General features: G+C 33.5%; 1 protein-coding gene across 1 annotated transcript in view; it reads left to right on the top strand.

Moving 5' to 3' along the window:
- The first annotated feature begins 8,355 nt into the window (after window positions 1-8,355).
- The window catches only part of LOC124354128 (leukocyte receptor cluster member 8 homolog), a 66,368-nt gene continuing 65,150 nt past the window's right edge, over window positions 8,356-9,573 (top strand). Inside the window, 1 exon segment of the mRNA XM_046804362.1 lies at window positions 8,356-8,570. The gene's annotated coding sequence lies outside the window, so the exon portion shown is untranslated.

Here is a 9,573-nt window from a genome sequence, read left to right as displayed (position 1 = left end):
TTTCGTGTTGTTAATTGTACTGGCTCAGGAACTAGGTTAGTAGTGGTTCAGGAAAAAGGTCAGGAGTACTTCTTGAACCAGATTAAGATTCGTACCAGAGGATTAGTTCTTTCTATGGTTGGAATCTATGAACAGTTTCAGACTGCTGGTTCCGTCTCCGTTTCAATTAGTGATTCTACCTTAACAAGGCTGGTTAAGGAAATGGTTCAGTTCATCAATCTTTTCAATATATGGGACACTTTTTTATATCCTTGCATTCATTCTCTATGTTTTTTAGGAAACTGCCAAGGCGTGAATTTTGTATTGATTATTTTTCATTCAGTGACAAAAATACTGTAAGGAGGCGTACAAGGTAATTTTGAAACATTTTTTCATCTCACTCGGCAGAAACTTTGAATTATTTCTGAATACTCCGATTTTACCCCTGGGTTCGTATCTATCCGGTTTGCCTGTAGCTATTCACAACCATTAGTCTACAAGACTAATCTGTAAAAACATAAAGTGTATAGTTTAATAGTAATTTTATTGTTACATATATGTTTTATGTAACCATATAACTTTTTAAAAGTATGTAAACAAACTTTTGCTAAAATATCACTAGTAATCTTTCCTTTCAACTTTTTAAATACATATACTCTTTATGTAATATTTTCAGTGTTTTTAAATAAAAAGTATACATATGCAGCTAAACACCATAATAACTTTGAAAACTTAATTAGTCAAAAACTTATGAGTTGGGGTTTACATATTTAAAGCGTTCGGAACCAAAGTGTCCTTTATCCACGTTTAAACACATTGGGAACTCATGAATTTATTTATATTACAACTTTGATGATACATGTATCAAGGTTGAAAGTATTTGAAAACCTCAAAAATTCCATAGAAATAAATAAACATATATATCATTAAATAGAAAATAACAATTGGAGAAAGTACAATTTGTAACTAACCATGCGTAAGAGACGCTTTGGATATTGAGGAAGTACTTTTTGTATGGATAAGAGACTTTTTGTTTCTGAATGAATTAACTCTGAAGAATTAATGAGATAGAATCCACTACTACTATAAAACGAAACGTTCAGGTTTAAAAAATACAAAAGTATTTGGGAAATAATAAGACTTCAGACAGAGCTGTACATAGAAAATGTGAGGCCTGGAGCAAAACATTTTTGCGACGCCTTCTTGAACAATGATTACCAAAGTGGGTTTGGGGATATAGATGCCTCTCGTGGGAGCGGGGAGTACGGAGTTCTCACCTGGAAATTGTTGAAAAATTATGCGTGTAAAGTCGTAATTTTAAATACTTTGACAAAGAAAAGTTCAATCTCTTACAGTCTGAAAAGGGGTTATGTACGTGCAAATCTCCCATTCGGGTTGGTATGATTACGAGATGTTATTTTCTTGTAGGTTTATAAAAAGAACTGAGTTTTTATAAAATAACCTAGAATAATAATAATAAAGTTATTATAGGCCTAATAATATAAAATAAATAATAATTTTGGTCTGAGAGAAAATAAACGTATTATAATAACAACACACTTTTTATTTGTTGCGTTTTTAATTAATAATCTATTATTATTATAAAATAATAATGACATTTACATATTGTATTTCTGTATTTATGTTTTCGGCAATCGGTCTGAAGAGTGCTCATAGGTAGGTAGATGTAATAAGTGTTCACATATGTAAAACAATTTGACTTAATTTTACAATAGCGTCCTGGTAAAATATGAGTTAAATATAAATTAATATAAACAGGTAGTTCTCCCTAACTGATAATAAAATTAATTGTGTAAACGCAATCGTCCATAGTCCATGGTTAGATAATTTTTTTAAATTGCGTTAAAAGAATTATAAACTTAGACTCACATTATATGAACTGTGCTTTTCTCGCTTTCATTCCAGCGAAGTCGTCGATAATGTCATCAACATTGATTTTGGCAGTCGTTTCAGATTCAATTAATGACATTGGCAGAGATGATAGCGTTTCTCGACCCATGGATAATCTTAAATATGTCTTGATACATTTCAAGCGGGAAAACTCCTTTCTGAGCTTGCCACAGTAACAGGCATAGACAGTAAAATTCTATATGCATGAATGTATTAGGAAATGGATTTTGAATACTGTTCATAAATCTCAAAATCCTCCCAACCAGTTCCACCTCAGCCGTTAGGAGTTCACAAAGAACCTTAAGTTAAGGAAAAAGTTCATTTTCCATAAACATTCTTTTCTTCTTCGATACTTAGGAACGATTCTAGGTCTTTACACTTTTGAAACAACTTGTTTTCTTTTCCTGATTTTAGTTCTTAGACATGATAAAAAAATCCAAACATAGTATGGTAATTGGTAATTTGTTTAAACCTTATTTTAAAGGTCTGTGCTGCAATACCTGCAATAACAAAAAAGTACTCCATTGTAAACGTTTGCTAGGCAGTGTCTGCTATAGGATCATCTTTTCACTCGTACTCAAACATTCTTCTTTTCTTTCTTTGCCTAACATCTTTGAAATTTGGCTCTACACTCAGAATTTCACTAAGTTCTCTTGCTACCAATGTTACCGCCACAAAACCTCAAAATTTCTGAAAAAACTGAACTAACTCCTAAAGTAGCTGCGACCCAACTCCAAGAGGCATTTTTTGAGCCCGTAGGCTTTTGCTAACACTGTTAACTGCAATCATCACATCACACCAAATACATAGAGCTAGTAAGAACTCATAGCTACTTATTTCATTCATTACCGATCGTGCTTCACTATTAGCTTTTGGATCCACAGTGACCTCAACTAGTTCAAATAATGCATAATCAGTATCCTTAATTTGAAATCGAAGTTCTTTTACGATTCCCAGTTTACTTTCCCAACGAATGTCGCAGGAAAGATTCGTTAAGTTTTTCATAAAAATTTTGCACCGCATTGTTGATGCAGAATTAAGTACATAGTTCTTTGCACACGACAAAACAACGTCATAGCTTTAAGGGAACATTTTGCAGTGTCACAAATTAAGAGGTTGAGGCTATGTCTAGTACAAGGCATGTAAAATGTTTTTGGGTTTATTTCTTAAATCCGTGCTTGTACGCCAGATTGGATACCTTTCATATTGGACCCGTTGTCATGCCTTTATCCCCTGCAGTTCTCGATCTGCAAATCCAATTTCATCTATATTTTGAAGACGATCATCAATTAGATTGTTTCCTATTGTTGATTTAACGTCTTAGAATCCAAGGAAACGTTTTTCAATGGTTACACTTTCATTTTTACTCTCAAGAGAACTTGCATTTATATCAATGTTTATATATCGTATGACCAAAGATAACTGTTCCTTGTGGCCAAGTTCAAGTCTCCAGACTAGCATTACTGAGAATTAATTACCTGTTTTTATATCCGCAACATTCTTAGATATTACCTTTTCAGACAGCAGATTTATTAATTCGTTTTGAATGTTCGCTCCTAGGTAGTGATCATGCATTTTAGACGAACGACTTCGCCAAACTTGCTCTTGAATGCCAGGTTCGAACCTAGCTAACATTTCAATCAGTACCAAAAGGTTGCCATTGAGATTCAAGTCCTATGGCAAGATGTGCTCTATCACTATGACCTTCGCAAAATAATTGAAACCCAGTTTTGTTGCCAAATAACTCACAGCAAAAACAAAACGCCTTGTCACTATTTTTACGTTATTCAAGCCATTGAATATGCACCTCTTCATCGTTGCTCATAACTATTTCGTAATGCTTTGCCCAAATTGTCTTTTTTCTTAGATTTAGGAAAACTAAAAATTAGTTGCTTGAAAGGGCCCTTATGGATCGTCTCATCAAATTTAGTAATTGAAAACGAAACCGGTTAAGCACCTGGATCGTTAACGTCAAAAACAATCCCTTCAGTTTCTGATCTTTTCTTCAGGTAAATAACTAACAGAACACATCATTACAAACTAGGTTTAAATAAACAAATCATACCAGAGCGTTGTGACACGCGTGTCAGGAATCACAACCACCATGTTGTGTGTCAACTTCACCAAATATAAAACATGCACTCTTATAAAAACTAAACATAACACTAATTTTAAAAACTGAACTACATAATACAAGTCACAATAGGTCTGCATTCGCCTACCAACCATCTACGACCAGTCTAAGCATTTATTTAGCTCTAGTTCACCTTCCTCTTGGTGCAACATCTGGATTATGACGCTGTCGCAGACTTGACTCCTAGAATCTGTTGTCATGTTCGACTGAAGTGATCTAAAAATAGTCGCCGACGAAGAAGCTCAAAGTGAACTCTAAAGAGAACATTGTAAACATTGTTCCGACATCAAATACAGATATACTACAAAGTATAGTGTAATCTAGGCGAAGAGGTATGTTCTTATTGTCTCATCAGGTGCACTAGGATGTTTATTTCCAATTTAGCAATGATTTATACAGAAAGTACAATAAAAACACGTGTTATCAATCGATAATTTGCGTATTTAAAATCAGCTGTCGTAACTGACCAAATTGATTTGGATTCAAGATTCTGCTTTGACACATAACTTGTCATAATGTTATGAAATTGCGATTTTCCAAGTTATTTTAAGCACGTCTATGGGTATCGAAATCGTGAAAAAAGCCGTGGTGTCAAGTATCGTAATCGACCTATCCATAGTGCAAATGTAGGGATCAATTCACACGTAATCTATGAACTTTTTCAGTGCCTGGAAATCTTGCATAATTCGCACTTTTCTGGTTTTCATCGAAGGTTTCAACCCTCATTATAGTGTCGCAGAAGCATCGCGGCTCCGAATGTATTGTACTGCCGACAAATATATAAATAATGCATCAGAAAATTATCTGCTAAGGAAGTCACCAAAATAGAATTACACCATCACGACGACAAAACTAAAAAATAAATTATTATAAGAAAAGTTGTGGTTCAAGTCATAACGTAATAATAATAGTAATACTCTTTATTGCATTAACAATAGTTACAATTGCATTGCATGCGTCATAAAATGGAATTTAAGTTGAAACTTAAATTGAAACTTTAAAATAAAACCATCATAAATTATTAGGCCTATTTTTTATAAACACAGAATGTCATAAAGATGTCATTCCGTCTTTATTTATCTATATCAGAACCGGGTTATGTGTTAATACTCTTGAATAACTTCATTAATTTCTAATGTATTCAACCCAGCGGCCCATTATGAACTCATCAACAGAGTAAAATGTCTTTGACACCAGGAAGTGTTTTAGTCGAGCTTTAAATTGATTGGGATCGTTTAAATTTGTAATATCCTCAGGGAGCCTGTTGATTAGTCTGACACCAACTTAGGACGGTAAGCGTCCATAAGCCGTCGTTCTGTGCTGATCGAGCCGGAAGTTGTCCCTGCCTCTAGTCCCGTACTGGTGGACATCCCTGCCCCGTTCCAACTCACAGTTGAGTCGACAGTATAGTTAATCTCTAAAATAAGGAGACAGGGTAAAGTCAGTAATCCAAGACTCCCGAAGGCGTCTTTGCACGACTCTCTTGGGTTCAACTTTAACAAAATTCTAACAACTTTCTTTTGAGATCTAGAAACTCTTTGAACCATGTTTTTGGAACAACTGCCCCACAATATCAATCCGTAAGACAGATATGGATGTATAAGACCAAAGTAGGCCAGTTTTAAAAACATTCAAAGAACAACAATTTGCATGGTTGCGCAGGACATAAATGCCCGAGGCAACCTAAGAGCAAACGCTCTCAACGTGGGTGTTCCATGTCAGCCCTCGGTCAAGGTACATTCCAAGGAACTTGGTAGATTCAGCTTCATCAAGAAGAACGTCGTCCACCATCACCGCGGGCCGGAGCTCTTGGTCGTCATGCTGCCGAAGACAGAAGTTCATGACGTTTGACTTTAAACTGATTGTTTAGATTAGTTTAGATTTGTTAAACGTGTTTCGTTAGATTGTATTCATGGACTATGAAACAATACCATGTAAAACTCCTCATACTCGTAACGATTGGTGGACAATTTGATTTGTTTAAACAGGTATAATTCTCCGGTTCAGGGAAATAGATATATTTTAAGAAATAAGTCATATCTCCTACCTTCTATTTTAATTTGTAGATTATAATACGGGCCTCCAGTATGTCTAAAATCTGCAAAAAATATGGGTATATATTTGTATTAGTAACAAAGGTATTTTTATTTTAAAATGTTTGAAACATTTAAAACCTCCCTAGCCATGATAGAAATATTGCTATTAAAATAATGTTTGATGTTGTAAAATGTTTGTGGAAAAAATAAAAACATCATTTAGGTTCAAAAAAGGTTGTAAATATAACATTTTTAAACCATGGTGTATTATAAAAAGATGTTTAGCTCAATAACTGAATAAATGCTGGTAGAAGTTTATGTGCCAGTCGTTAAATTTTAAGACATGAAATTTCAAATAGTATGGAAATTAATGCTTAATTGACGACACAATTAATAGGCTTTATTATTATACTACAAGACTCGTCCGACGGGAGCAAAATATCTGCAAGCCAATAGTAAGAGTAGAAGTAACGCGTAATTTGATCATCCGTTATGCCAGATAAATTTAAAAAGCAAAACCTATGTAAACACTAGGAAAATAGTGTTCACCACACTGATTTTAAATAACTTACGCAAATACAGAGTGTGCATTCGTCCAGAAGCTAAACGATTCTTTTTATCATGCCGGATATTTAATGATTTTTTACTACTTTTATACACTGGACTCTTTTTATGATAGTTTTTGCACCCATCTTTCAGGAAAGCAATATAATCGTATAACGAACTACAAAAAAACGTTCTATTCGAATGAAGTAATTTGAACTCTTAATATTGTTCATTTTAATTTCTTTGAAGTGTTTAATACTTTTTGCAGTATATCACAGACCATCACACTGACCTAAAGTATTTTCGTTCTGGTAAAAAAATAACACTATTATAATGTAATTAATTATTATTATTTTTAAATAGAAGTGCCTTGATGTATTTACGTTAAAGGGTTGTCGACACACACCCCACTTCAGACTACGTTATAGTTAACTTAATAAACTATTGTCTATGAACTTTGTTGACTCTAAAATGAACTTTAGCGTTTAATATAAAAAAAAAAATAAAAAAAAGAAAACAAAAAATAAGTTTCGTGGCGAAAAAATAAAAACACTTCTTCGGTGGTGCCATCTTTGGGTGGAAGTTTAAGACCCTGTCATCCCCCCCCCGCCCCAGTGAATACCCAGCCCCACTCTCGCCTCTCGCTAGGAGGTCCCCCCCAGGCTTGTATCGCCTCCTAAAAAAAAAAACGTCTCGCTAAAAAAAAAAGAAAAAAAAAAATTAGGGTGAGTTGTGTGGTCGGGGTGGGAGATTCGTGGTGGGTATGTTGTGAAGTGTGAGGGATGTTGGGTGTTGTAGTGGGGGGGTGTGGGGGTCCCCTCTCCCCGCCCCTCAAAACAAAAAGAAAAAAAAAAAAAAAATTGTCTGATGTCTGTTCCAAAAAGGATAACAAAAAAACAAAGAAAAAATAAATATTATTTATTTCACATACTTTCCGATTTTTTCTATGTCTGAACATGTTGACTCTAAAATGAACTTTAGGTTTAATATAAAAAACTTTCGCACTGACGAAAGTTTCGTGGCGAAATAAAAACACTTCTTTCGTGTTGCATCTTTGGGTTAGTTAATTAAAAAATATATTTCATCCTCCTAATATAATAAAATGTTAAACATTAATTCTTTTATTAGTATTCTTGAACAGGGATATATGTCATGTATGCGAATTTTCAGATTGTTGTGTTCAGAGGAATTTTGTCTAGTCATAAGTTGATTGAAGAGTGGGGATTAAATTGGAGTGTATCCGAGCTTCGAGAGCTCACTGTTCGTGTCTGAGTGATTTTTTTATTTTTGGTTAGTAAAGTGAAGACGAGGACGAACCTTCAACGCGTGGTCTGTACCTTGTTTTCACCCAAACATGAAGGTTATAAGAATTAATTGCCAGACACACGAAGTCGAAGGGAGGAACATTCTGCAGAGTGTGACATCACAATGTTTGCGCATATGTGACATTAAAACTTCAAACAGACCGATTTTTATTATTATAGCAACAAAAATATTTTAATTTTAAAGAAATTGTTGTTTTAAAATCTAGTATAATTCTCATATTAGGAAGTTTGGCCTGTAATTATAATGGTTTGCATTATTTAAAATATTTTAATAATTTGTATCGTGATTATCAATAGTAAAATTGTGTTCCGTCACAAAACATATCTTCAGGCATCGAGAGGATAGCCTATCTGATTTTTTTTCAAGCCTGCGTCAGAAGATATCGAATACGGAGAGAAAAGAAGAAGTCTTATAGCTTAATTCGTTTCGTTCTGTTTCGTCATCACGATCGCACAGCAGCAGCAAGAGCAGGAGTGAAGCGAATGAATGCTGAATAGTGAACACCTGAAAATTAATAATAGGAGTGCACAAAGTTTTGTTGTTGGTGTATAGTTTGTATTCCTTATTAGTGTACTACATTAAATACACAATACACTTGTATTAAGTGTATATTTCAAATTTGTTTTATGTTCTTGTTTGTAAGTACCACATATTTTGTAACAAATTATTTTTAGGCGAGAAAATTATGTTCCAGTTCCGATTTTGTAATCCTCGTAAAAGCAGATTCACAGACTTCCTAATAGTTCCTTTCTAAAAATGGCTACTTTCTACAATGGTACATTTTACGTTTTGGTTCGGCCAATAATCTCGAAAGTTTGTTACTGCCTAGTTTTTATGTACAGTAGTCGAAAAGGGCCTCCTTAATAGAACTAAGTCCTAATTTTCTGAGGGGGCCAACTGAGTTTTAGTTTACAATACTTATTACCCAGGCAGTTATTTTGTATTTTTATACAACAAAAAATAAAATGATTAGAAAAAATATTTTAATTATACTGAAAGATTAGTTATCACATTAGCCCCTCTTCCACCTAACCTTGTACAAATTAGATGGAATATGCAAAAAATTCAAGAATTTAGCAAAACTCGGGGTAGAATATAATAAGCGGACCCGGTTTTTTATATAAATATTGACAAACTATATAGCTTAATTAAAACTTTCGATATAACCAAATACTTTTTTATATAATAAAGGTATTTTCTTTTATAAAGAATAAAAGACAAATGAAAGCTCATGGAGGACTGTGAAACCAAGTTTAAAAAGTGGCATACCACCCGACCTGCTTGCATATAATTTCTGTGAGTAGCCTAGGCCCATATGTACAGAAGAGATGTACGGTTTTAAAGAGAAGATGCTTCAACAGCTTCTCAAAAGCGGTTAATCATTGCTATTCAGGAGAAAACATAAATAATTAAGCATATTTTATATTTCCTATTATAAATATTGTTTATGTTATCATTTAATTATTTTTTATGATTTTCCAGTTCCTATTTCCTATTGTTTGTTTGATCATTTATTATTTATAGAGCTCATTTATTATTTATAAGATTATATTAATTATTTAAATTTAAAATATGATTGTGATTATGACTATAGATATGTTGATATGATTTATAAACATATGTATTCGATACATGAATATT

Source organism: Homalodisca vitripennis, chromosome 2 (genome assembly GCF_021130785.1).
Source record: "Homalodisca vitripennis isolate AUS2020 chromosome 2, UT_GWSS_2.1, whole genome shotgun sequence".
Taxonomy (NCBI): domain Eukaryota; kingdom Metazoa; phylum Arthropoda; class Insecta; order Hemiptera; family Cicadellidae; genus Homalodisca; species Homalodisca vitripennis.
The sequence above is the reverse complement of the archived record's forward strand: the minus strand, read 5'-3'. Positions and strand labels throughout refer to the sequence as shown.